Below are 10,594 nucleotides of genomic sequence, written 5' to 3'. Positions count from 1 at the left end.
CTTATGCATGACCCTCCGTCGCATAATGATGAACAATTGTGCCAAGTTACATCAAAATCCCTATACGCATCAAAAAGAAATGCTCCAGACAAAGTCATTCTTGTATCTGACTTTTGACCTCTAAGTGTGGCCTTGATCTTAGACCTAGGGAACTGGTTCTTCCGCATGACACTCCGTCTCATGGTGGTGAACATTTGTGCCAAGTTACATCAAAATCCCTCCATGCATGAAGAAGAAATACTCCGGACAATGTTGTCATTCTTGTATCCTTTGACCTCTAAGTGTGACCTTGACCTTAGACCTAGGGACCTGGTTCTTGCGCATCACACTCCATCTCATGATGGTGATGTGAACAATTGTGCCAAGTTACATCAAAATCCCTCCGTGCATGAAGAAGAAATGCTCCAGACAGTCATTTTTGAATTTGACCTTTGACCTGTAAGTGTGACCTTGGCCTTTGAGATAGGAACCTGGGGTTTGTGCATGACACTCCGACATTCATACCAAATATAAACAAGATTGCTCCATGCATGTCCAAGTTATGGTCTGGACAAACAAATCCGGACGGACGCACGCACGCACATTACACCGAACAGACATTTGGACAACTATGTCTTCGCTTCCGCAAGTGGGCTCGACAATAACAAAACCAATGTGATAATACATTATCTCTTAAAGTAACAGAGTTTAGTCAATCACTGCTGCTCTCAAAATAAATTTAGTTTCCAAGTAAATCCTGAATTCCTATCCTTAAAAGTTTTTTTTTATTCAAGTTCCCTTGTATTTCTGTCTTTTCATATTTTCTGGTGTTTCTTTCTTGCTTTTCAAGTATACTGGATTTGTTGACTTTCCATTTTGTAGCTGCCTGCTCTCAAGAAGTAAACCTGTAAAACACAAATCAAACATTGTAAATTGATAAAAAGAGACCCCAACCAACTTTCATAAAGATCCCATGAAAAATGTGACCGCTAGAGTGGTCACATGTGACCGCTAGAGTGGTCACAAGCAAAAGTTTACGGACGCACGCAAGGACGACGGATGCAGCGCGATCACAAAAGCTCACTAAAAAATCAATATCTGAGAACCCCCTTACAGAACAAGGCTTCTCTGGTGTACATTAAGTTTACTATATGTGTACTATTCGCATACAATGAAGTTGCGGCAGGAGTACACCAGATGTTCACGGCAACGGGTGTATAGTTCGCATACATTTATTTGATGTTCGCGAATAGTAAACGGGAGGACCAAAGTACGCTAACAGTACGCTGCAAAAATTGATAGTATACAAAACATACACAACAGGGACTTAAAATTTATATTGAACAATTTTTTATTTGCTGAATGTTCACAGCAGCAACTTGAAGTTTTTTTTCCGTAGTTAAAGTACACGACACATACACCGCAGGGACTTAAGATTGGTATTTCATAATTTTTGGTTTGCAGACTGTTTGCAGCAAAAACTTAAAACTTTTATCTGAAACCATATGTTATAATACGAAACATACATTAAAATTTATGGTTAATTATATAGATTTGTTGAAATAAACATCAATACTTTTTCTCCTAGAGTAGATCTAACACCAAGAAGAACATCATTAACAGTAGTTGCATAAATAATATTGCATTTTTTTCCACCTGGCTATTAAGGGGTGATAAATTAATCTACTGCAGTGTATTATGCTGCTTGTCTCACAACAGGAGATTACCACAGACTGATAAGATCTTGCCTGCTTTATATTTAGAAACTCTACCGGCCAAGAGGTCAGCCAATGAAAATAAAGTCAGTGAACTACTTCTGGGGGTTGTGCATGTACCACAAAAAGTAATCCTTAACTTTTTTGGGGTTTTTTATCAGAGTAATCTTTAAAATTTATGTGTATCTAAATGGAATAAAATCTTACTCTAGTACAGAAATAGTTTTATCATCCTAGATATATCCTTCATCAGCTGACTGTAAATGACAAATTTGCCCAAGAATATCAAAATTTCAAATCTATAAACAGGAAGTTCTTTGAGAGCAGGATGGAGTTATTTTACTTAGGCTACAAAGAAGTTTATTTATATGGCTCTTTGTTTACAATGTGCAGTTTATTTTAGCATGGAATTTAAGAGTAATGAAAAGAATACAAATTAAATAGTGAGTCAATATATTATTTATTCATTTTCCAACAGTTATCTAGATTACCTGTAACTATAGTAGCTCTAAAACATATATATTGTTCATATGTAGCTCAATGTGAGCTATTTAAATCATGGAAAAATGAAAAAATACTTTGTGCATGTATCAATTTATTTTTTCATGGAACTTTGTAAGAATATAATTATCTTCCTATATTCAAACAAGTATCTGGATTAAAAAAAAAGATATATGTTATAATGTCAACTTAAGTGCGGAAGTGAAAACTGATTTATTTAGATTTTATTATTTCATGGTATAACTGAATAAATAATACCTTAAAATATTGGCTTTTGGCAATAAGTAAAATAAAAATGGTCTTAAAGTAAACTTACTAGTTGTGTTTGTGCATACATCCTTTATTTTACATGAGTTTATTTGACTGCAATAATAGTATTGCAGAACCATAAAATTTCTGTCTGCTGACATTTTTGTGAGTATAGTCTATACAGTTTTTTGTATAGATTTAATAAGGGTGTAATAATTTATTTGATATAACCATTTGTCATGTATACATATATATATATCTATCACCATGCATTATGTTGCCGCGTACATTATGTTTACAAAACCTGCAGTGTACATTAGTGTACAAAACCTGCCGTGTAGATTAAGTGTACAAATCCTGCCGTGAACATTCTGCGTACATTGCCTGCTGTTTACATTCTGCAAATGGAATCTTGCTGTTTATAGTACGCGTACAAAACCTGCCGTGAACATTCTGCATATAATGCCTGCCGCGTACATTCTGAAAAGTTTATTGTCAGCATACATGCCGCATACATTTCTGCGGTGTACACTCCGTGTACGTCTGCGGTGTACATGCAGTGTATATTTTCTGTGGTGTACCTTTTGCAAACTAAAATGTCCACAGGAAGAAATGTATGCGGCAAACCATCAATTTTCTGAAAAGTTTACTGTTGGCGTATGTTTCGTGTATATCAAGTGTATGAGCCGCGAACATCTTACTTTGTATACTGGCAATAAACATATAGTATGCCGAAGGTTCACTGCAATAGTACGCGGGAGACCATTTTCTTCCGTAAGGGGGCCGCTTCCTCCGGTAATACTAAGGCTGTAAACAAAATTAAACCATTTGTTGATGTGCTTTTTGGGAAATGTTACCTTGCATTTTGGGATGCTGGGAAAAAAATGCAATATTTTTGGATTGGGAAGTGGCCGAATATAGGCCTCTGTCATATAAGGATGAAAAGCCCTGCCGGCTAACAATTTCTGACAAGAAATCATTTTCAAAGTTTTTCTTTTCGGTGAGTTCTATATGGAATTAAATTCTTTGGGTAATTTTGAAAGAGGACCACCCCATGATCATTCTGTGAAGTTTGGTGTAAATCTGCCCAAGGGTTCTGAAGAAGGTTTTTTACAAATTGTTGACACATGACGTACATCAACTCATGTTGTCACCCTGTGACATGTGATCGAGCTAATAATTGTTTAAATTTGCATACATGTATTAATTTTTATGGTTTTGTCTAGAAATGTTTTTTCATCAAGAAAATGAAATGGGAGTCTTTACTAAGGCCTAAAAAAAATTCTTTGTTTCCGGTAACATGCTTAAAAAAAATTAGGGTAGGTAGGTCGGAAAAACTTTTTCTTTAGATTTTTTAAAATTATTTTTAGGGAGACTTTTTGGAAATTATTTTTGTGTCAAAAAATAAATACAAATAGGGGTGTTATGCCTCTAGAGCATTAGTAAGTTGATTTATAACATCACTGTCCATGTTTAAAGCACAAAAAGTGCAGTTTTGCAACTTTTTGTCAAAAAGTTGAAAAAAAAATGTTCTCAAAGGCCGTAAAAACATTTAGGGTCTGGCCAAAAATTTATGGTAGGTCAAGATACAGGAAACAAACAATTTTTTTTATGCCTAATGTTCCTTGGTATTTGATTCTGTGCACTGACTCAATCGCAAAAATCTGTCCACACAAATACTATTTGTATACAGTAATTATCATGCTTTTTGAATGATTGAAACTGCTGCCCACAGCTGCAACTATATAATAAAGAAACAGAAAGATAGAAATACCTTATGAGCTGCAAGCAAGTGGTTTCAGTCTGTCAACAAGCACTTTGGAGCAGTACAACAATACTCTGTATAATAGACCAAGATGCCTGAAAATAGTGAAAAAGTGAGCAAATTAAGAAAACATGGACAACCAGCAGTTTTGAAATTTCAGAAGTCTAAGGGCTAACATCTTTTTTGCAGTTTTTCAATTTTCATGCCAATAAAATGACCCCAATTATATTATTGGCATGGCGGGAGAAATTTGTCAAATAAAACTTTTTTAATGAAAATAAAACAGTAGCAAATTTTGTCAAAATGTACAATGAAACAAAGTAAATGCGGTTAAAAATTTCAGTTTTGAAAAAGAAAAGTCACTGTATGAGTATAGGTTTGTTTACACGACTGACCAGCCAGAACAGCAAAACATTACTTTAACCCAGTGAATTCCAGGTACCTTTTTGACTTGGTGGTCTATGACCTTCACTTTGCTCGATATCATTAAAAGGCAAAAACAGACTTGTAAAGCAGCTAGAAGAATCTGTTCTGCCTTCCTCAGTTTAGTGTGAACACAGGAGCCGACAAAATGCTACAATTGTTTATTGGAATGTGACGGTCATGATTCATAAATGTATAAATATAACTTTAAACATATTTGAGTATGTGTGCAGTGTACAAAATTCAGATTTCAACTAACCCATTCTGGCAACCAGATAGAAAATTTTCCAAGCCTGACACCAAATTATTATTTCACATGCCTGAACTTAAAGCTGAATTTTGAACCATAAAACAACTGGTCTAGCTCATACCCTCAAAATACTTCATCATATTGTTTGGGACATGATCGACTGGGGATTCCTAGAAGAACAGGAATTGAATGCATCGGAACAACAAGTAATGTGAGCGGCTTCAGTTTGCATTTGCAGAGCTCAAATTTAACTTTTTTGACCAACGTACTGCAAATTTTAGCACGTAGCTTTTTTTTCTTGTTGCTAAATCTCAAATCTACTTGCAAATTTAGACTTTCAATTAAAAATGTTAGAATATCCTAAAAAATCATGCTAGAACATCAATATTGTTTGCACGGTTTTCCTTGGCATACAATTTTGTGCGTTATAACTCAAAATGACCCTCAACGTAATTCGGAACGCATCATTGATGGCGTAACTTAACTACTGGCTGAAACTACGGCAAGGCAAATTTTCATACTTAATATTATAAATACCGATTCAACTGTATACATGTAAGAATTAGTAAGATAGCCTGCATTCTAGATTTAATTATAAGATAGACCTCTACATTTCTTTTAATATAATCAGTAATCCATTCAACAAAAAATGGCTAACCAAAAAAGATGTTGTGTTTCCTGTTATCCTCAAATGAAAGTGAATCTACAAACATTAACCAAAACCGCAACAGTTTTGACTATTATTTGTATTTGCAAAATAAACTGTGTGAAATTTTTATCTTAACTCGCATTCCATGAAACTGACTTGCATTTAGCGAGCCCAAAATTTGAGCCCTGTGATTTGTGAAAGTAATTACATCTTCTGCATGATTATGGTTCTGACTAACTCTTAAACTCTTGCATTTATGGAACAGTTTGAATTCAATTCCTTCATAATTCTGACCAACTATTCGAGCATGCTTCAGAGCTCCAGATAAGGGCTGTATTTTTGTAATTACGAATTTGTTAGGGATCAGATATGACTTAATCTTAAAATGTGGCCATATCAATACAGATTTATTTTAAAATGTGGTTGTATCAGTACGACATGTAAACAGTATTACATATTCCAAAGAAAGATTGAGCTGAATTGCATGTCTGCGCCAAGTTGCGCTTATCAACGCTATCCCGACTGTTGACAATTTGCACGGTGTCAAATGAGTGTGGTATATACGAAACAAACGCCAATAGCATAATGAAATGATTAATGTAATGCATTAACACATAATTTTTTTGGACTTCAAAAATTATGCGTCATAAAAATCTGAAAAGGGGAAATAATTCTACCAAAACTGAAGGCAACCAAGTTATTTTTATTTTAATCTGTGTCATATGAACCAAGTTTGAAAGAAATATCTTTACTATTTTTCAAAAAATGTTAGTTTTTATGTCAAAAGCCCGATCCGGCAATGTTACCAGCCTGTTTAAAATCTGTATTTTTATGCCCCCGAAGGGAGGCATATAGTTTTTGAACCGTCTGTCTGTCGGTCTGTCAGTCTGTCGGTCTGTCCGCATTTTTCGTGTCCAGTCCATATCTTTGTCATCGATGGATGGATTTTCAAATAACTTGGCATGAATGTGTACCACAGTAAGACGACGTGTCGCGCGCAAGACCCAGGTCCGTAGCTCAAAGGTCAAGGTCACACTTAGACATTAAAGGTTATTGCATTGATGGGCGTGTCGGTCCATATCTTTGTCATCGATGGATGGATTTTCAAATAACTTGGCATGAATGTGTACCACAGTAAGACGACGTGTCGCGCGCAAGACCCAGGTCCGTACCTCAGAGGTCAAGGTCACACTTAGACATTAAGGGATAGTGCATTGATGGGCGTGTCCGGTCCATATCTTTGTCATCGATGGATGGATTTTCAAATAACTTGGCATGAATGTGTACCACAGTAAGACGACGTGTCGCGCGCAAGACCCAGGTCCGTATCTCAAAGGTCAAGGTCACACTTAGACATTAAGGGATAGTGCATTGATGGGCGTGTCCGGTCCATATCTTTGTCATCAATGGATGGATTTTCAAATAACTTGGCATGAATGTGTCCACAGTAAGACGACGTGTCATGCGCAAGACCCAGGTCCGTAGCTCAAAGGTCAAGGTCACACTTAGATGTTAAAAGGTCTTTTTTCATGATAGTGCATTGATGGGCGTGTCCGGTCCATATCTTTGTCATTCATGCATGGATTTTAAAATAACTACGCATAAATGTGTGACACAGTAAGACGACGTGTCGCGCGCAAGACCCAGCTCCGTAGGTCAAAGGTCCTAAACTCGAACATCGGCCATAACTTTTCATTTAAAGTGCCATTGGGGGCATGTGTCATCCTATGGAGACAGCTCTTGTTTTCTATAAGCCGATCCGTTTCCCTTTATTTAGGCTGAGCACAGCTTATGAGAATCATAAGCTCAACTTGCACGGTGTCAAATGAGTGTGGAATATACGAAACCAACGCAAATAGCATAATGTAATGCATTAACAGATATATTTTTTTTGTACTTCAAAAATTATGCGTCATAAAAATCTGAAAAGGGGAAATAATTCTACCAAAACTGAAGGCAACCAAGTTATTTTTATTTTAATTTGTGTCATATGAACCAAGTTTGAAAGAAATATCTTTACTATTTTTCAAAAAATGTAGTTTTTATGTCGAAAGCCCGATAGGGCAATGTTACCAGCCTGTTTAAAATCTATATTTTTAGCTCACCTGAGCACGAAGTGCTCAAAGGTGAGCTTTAGTGATCACCCTGTGTCCGGCGTCCGTCGTCGTCCGTCCGTCCGTCCGTCCGTCGTCAACAATTTGACTGTTAACACTCTAGAGGTCACATTTTTGACCCAATCTTAATGAAACTTGGTCAGAATGTTACCCTCAATAAAATCTTGGACGAGTTCGATATTGGGTCATCTGGGATCAAAAACTAGGTCATCAGGTCAAATCAAAGGAAAAGCTTGTTAACACTCTAGAGGTCACATTTTTGGCCCAATCTTAATGAAACTTGGTCAGAATGTTACCCTCAATAAAATCTTGGACGAGTTCGATATTGGGTCATCTGGGGTCAAAAACTAGGTCATCAGGTCAAATCAAAGGAAAAGCTTGTTAACACTCTAGAGGTCACAATTTTGGCCCAATCTTAATGAAACTTGGTCAGGATGTTACCCTCAATAAAATCTTGGACGAGTTCGATATTGGGTCATGTGGGGTCAAAAACTAGGTCATCAGGTCAAATCAAGAAAAAGCTTGTTGACACTCTAGAGGTCACATTTTTGGCCCAATCTTAATGAAACTTGGTCAGAATGTTACCCTTAATAAAATCTTGGACGAGTTCGATATTTGGTTATCTGGGTTCATAAAACTAGGTCACCAGGTCAAATCAAAGGAAAAGCTTGTTAACACTGTAGAAGCCGCATTTATGACTGTATCTTCATGAAACTTGGTTCAGATTGTTAATATTGATGATCTTAAGGTCCAGTTTGAATCTGGGTCATGTAGGATAAAAAACTAGGTCACCAAGCCAAATCAAATGAAAAGCTAGTTTACACTAGAGGCCACATTTATGACCATACCTTAATGAAACTTGGTCAAATCTTGATGATCTGTAGCTCAAGTTCAAATCTGGGTTAGGTGGGGTCAAAAACTAGGTCACTAGGTCATATCAAAGGAAAAGCTTGTTAACACTCTAGAGGCCACATTTATGACTATATCTTCATGAAACTTAGTCAGAATGTTAAACTTGATGATCTTTAGGGCAATTTTGAATCTGGGTCATGTCGGGTCAAAAACTAGGTCACCGGGTCAAATCAAAGGAAAAGCTAATTAACACTGTAGAGGCCACGTTTATGACCATATCTTAATGAAACTTGGTCAGAATGTTAATCTTGATGATCTTTAGGTCAAGTTTAAATCTGGGTCAGATGGAGTCCAAAACTAGGTCACTAGGTCATATCAAAGGAAAAGCTTGTAACACTCTAGAGGCCACATTTATGACTATATCTTCATGAAACTTAGTCAGAATGTTAAACTTGATGGTCTTTAGGTCAAGTTCGAATCTGGGTCATGTCGGGTCAAAAACTAGGTCACGGGGGTCAAATAAAAGGAATAGTTAGTTAACACTTTAGAGGCCACATTTATGACCATATCTTAATGAAACTTGGTCAGAATGTTAATCTTGATGATCTATAGGTCAAGTTTAGATCTGGGTCAGGTGTGTTAGAAAACTAGGTCACTAGGTCAAATCAAAGGAAAAAGCTTGTTAAGACTCTAGAGGCCAGATTTATGACTGTATCTTCATGAAACTTAATCAGAATGTTAATCTTGATGATCTTTAGGTCAAGTTCGAATCTGGGTCATGTGGGGGCAAAAACTAGGTCACCGGGTCAAATCAAAGGAAAAGCTAGTTAACACTTTAGAGGCTACATTTATGACCATATCTTAATGAAACTTGGTCAGAATGTTGATCTTGATGATCTTTAGGTCAATAGGTCAGGTGAGCGATACAGGGCCTTCATGGCCCTCTTGTTTTCTATAAGCCGACCGATTCCCTATATTTCTAAGGCTGAGCAATAAGGAATTTCTATGCTTTTTATGGGTGGGGTGTTTGTTTACATTATTATTATACATTGGAAAGTTAACTACTCACGTTTCTAAAAATGTCAACAGGTCCAACCATGCACATGCTGTACTGGAGTGCCGTCCATATTCTATATAAAAGTAAAATAATTCCATTTATCAGTCATGCCTGCAAGTAAAATCACGGATTTCTTAATTTTAAAAATTCAATACTGTATGCTTAGTGAGTAACAGAGAAGTTCAAAGAAACTAAAGTACCTGAAAGGAATTAAAATTCGATATGAAAAGCGACACAAAGGTGAATCTATTCTCTCATTCCCCGAGCTGAAGAACTCGTTGGAGAATGTGTTTGTTTTCTCAAATTTCAAAATGTCGGCGCCAGTGTAACAGTACTGTATCCACTCTCACTCTAAATATAAAAATATTCAAAATGTCGCCGTTTAAAAATGCTACTCAGTATTGAATAAAGCATGTTTGTATCACAAATTATATCAGTGTAGTCACGTTACCGGCTGATTAGCTTCTGACGCAACAAAATTAACAGCTTACTTTGAATATTCTTTCGGGTCGCAGACATCTTATTGTGCGGATATTGCGTATCGCCTACTGATCTGACGGACGCTTATTAACATTAACGAAGACCGTGATATCCCGAATTTCATCGGGGTCGTCGCACGCCCATGGTCTAAACCGGAACTCCATATTTTTTTATTTGGATAGTATGTGTTGTTTGGATACCCTCGTATGTTACCGTAGTGGGATTCGATCCCGATTTTCGTCGCTTTGCGACGAAAATCGGTAGGGTCGATTCCCTATTAACAGAAAATCAAAGCCTTGAGATGTCTGGTGGTTGCGGGTTTTGCTAGAGTTATTTTCATTTTAAATGCGAATCTATAATTATACATGTATAAGAAACAAATACTAACGTGCCTCATATCTAAGATAAACTCTGCCTGACCTTACATGAACAGCTGGAAGTCAGTGATGTAACCATGGGTTGGACAGATCTTATATAATCTAAATGGCCAGTGTGAATGGATAAAGGATGAATAAGAACTGTTTGATCATTGATAATTCATCCGCATTGTTCATGAATGG

The 10,594-nt window shown here is 36.6% G+C and overlaps 1 long non-coding RNA gene across 1 annotated transcript; it reads right to left on the bottom strand.

Annotated features, from left to right (window-relative positions):
* Nucleotides 1–639: 639 nt before the first annotated feature.
* Nucleotides 640–9,741, bottom strand: LOC128549731 (uncharacterized). The gene is made up of 3 exons (XR_008367898.1): nt 9,567–9,741; nt 4,219–4,304; nt 640–884 (listed from the first exon to the last, which is right to left on the bottom strand). It is a non-coding gene; the product is annotated as an uncharacterized LOC128549731 (long non-coding RNA).
* Nucleotides 9,742–10,594: the final 853 nt, after the last annotated feature.

The sequence above is a fragment of the Mercenaria mercenaria genome, chromosome 16, assembly GCF_021730395.1.
Source record: "Mercenaria mercenaria strain notata chromosome 16, MADL_Memer_1, whole genome shotgun sequence".
In the NCBI taxonomy this organism is placed as follows: domain Eukaryota; kingdom Metazoa; phylum Mollusca; class Bivalvia; order Venerida; family Veneridae; genus Mercenaria; species Mercenaria mercenaria.
This window is presented reverse-complemented; position numbering and strand designations above follow the sequence as displayed.